We start from the raw sequence: 2382 nt of genomic DNA on the forward strand, positions 1-2382 counted from the left end.
TTGCAGTATTTCTTTTTGCTTTGTTTTTTCACACTTTGTCCTGAAAAAAAGCTGTACCCAGTGTGGTTCCATTTTACATGAACTGATTATTAATTTTTTGCTTAATTATAAATTTATGGGCCTTCACATGTATGCTTGAGCATTTCTTGAGTATAAGTAATGGAGATTTTCTTTGAGTTGATAAGAATTGGTGCACGTAGATAATCTTCTAGTTATTACTTCCAAAAAATGAAAACTTCTAGTTATCTCAGCTTGCTTGTCAATTTGTCATGAAATTGGTGATGTGCTTTAGGGGTATGATGCACAATTTGAGTCTGAGAAACATTTACAGACAAATAACAGTGAAATTGCTAGTTGCTTTAGTAGGTATCTTAAGTTAGATTTCATATCCAAACTTAGGTACTGCAACTTAACTTCACCATTTAAATTCAGCTATGTTATAAGTTGTAATTATGAATATGAGAGCACATTCTGTAATCTGCACATGAGTTTTGCCATTCTAGAAAAGGCCCCCCCCCCCCCCCCCCCCCCTTTTTTTTTGGGTCAAAGAACTACTAACCTTACAAATATCTACTTGGAATGCGAATTTTGATTGTTGTTTGTGGGTAATCATTTGCCGTTTGGCGTGGTGGTGTCCAAGGACAAGTTATTTGGCAAAGGAATATTGAAAATGTCGCTTAATCATCTTTCCTTCAATTTCATGTTGTTTACCATCAAATCTCATTGTCTTTTTACGTTTTTTTTACAGTGATACATTATTCTCTTTTTCATGATGTATTTTAGGGCCTAATGTCATTTACACATTATAATGATAGTTCCTGCTTTGAAGCTATATTAGATAAGTTTGGTTGTATTGCTAATGATATGGCTGTTTGTAATTTCTGAGCTGGTGAAGCGAGAGGGCTATCAGATTGATAGCTTTTCTCTTGAAGTGTCTGTACCTCCAATTATCCTTGAAAATTAACACTCAGTTAGGTAAGAATTGTTGACGTGCTAATGTTGTAGAATCTCTGAGCATGTGTCAGTAATGGTACTTCTCCTGTTCAAATTCAAAAGCCGGGGGTGCCTGGCCTTTGGTTAATAATTTTTCTTCCAAAAAAAAAAATAAAAGAAAGAAAAGGGAAGGAAAAAGCCCTACCTGCTTATTATGCTTGTCAGAAAATTTATGAGGATAAAAATTAGAATTGAAGCTCATATTCTGCATTCATTAATTTTGTTTTTAGGACAGTTCGCTTGTGTTCAGTAAATATAATATTTTTGTTGATATTAACTTATGCATATATCTTTATGCAAATTTTTTTGTTCACTAAAAGTGCTGCTTCTATAGTGCATTTATTTATAATTTTATTACAAAGTAATCATATACATTACTTATAAACTGTCTTCCTTGGGGTTGAATGCTGCTGGAGAGGCAGGTGAGCTTATGAAATTTGAATACCAGAAGAAGGTTGCTTCACTGAACAGGCATAAGAAACAAGGTACCAACTCTGAAGCATTGGAGAAAGCAAAGGCTGCAGTGAGTCATCTTCATACAAGATACATTGTTGACATGCAATCCTTGGATTCAACAGATGAGTTGGAATAATATGAGTTGGAACAAGATAAGCACTCACAGAAGAGGGGGCCAGATGAGTTGGAACAAGATGGGATGGAAGATAAACCTCAAAACTATCTCATTGTGGAAGAGCAGTTTGCGATAGATGTATTGAAGAAGAGGTTGGAAGAGAAGGACTGTCAGAGTTTGCGCATTCATGTTCAAAAATGTATAGAAGCTTGCACCCCAAATCACTTCACACTAAACCATGAACACAAAAAATTCCAGAAACCCAATTCATTTGAATGACACAAGCCTCCTTCTATATCACCCACCCACCAAACTCAAAAACCGACTCTCTCTCCTCTCTTCCCAACTGAAAAAATTGAAATGATTTCATATCTCTACACCAAACAGGAAATAGAAGAATCATCTATCAAAATGAAACACTAAAACCATCTCAATCTCGTTTCCTTCAAAAACCCCCACCCAATTCCTCTCATTTTCACTTAGATCCAAACCCAAACCCTACACGGATCCGAATCAATCAAAAACCCCTACACGGATCCAAACCCAAACCTGCTAACGGATCCGATGCTGACGCCGACTCCATCACCTCTCTCGGCGACGATCCTTTCATCGCCTCAAGCGGCTAGCTCATCGTAGGAGTGGAAAGCTGGTACCACGTTGTGTACCGTCTCGTGAACTCGATCTACGTGCTCGGAATCACCACCGCCGATCAGGACGACGATAAGTCCTCCGTCAACGTCTTCACCGATGTCTGTCTCAACGTCTTCACCGATGTCCTCGTTTCGCTAACTCTGGATCGATAGTAATAGGTGGGACTG

This window comes from Quercus suber, unplaced genomic scaffold (genome assembly GCF_002906115.3).
Source record: "Quercus suber isolate HL8 unplaced genomic scaffold, Cork oak 2.0 scaffold_259, whole genome shotgun sequence".
Classification (NCBI taxonomy): Eukaryota; Viridiplantae; Streptophyta; class Magnoliopsida; order Fagales; family Fagaceae; genus Quercus; species Quercus suber.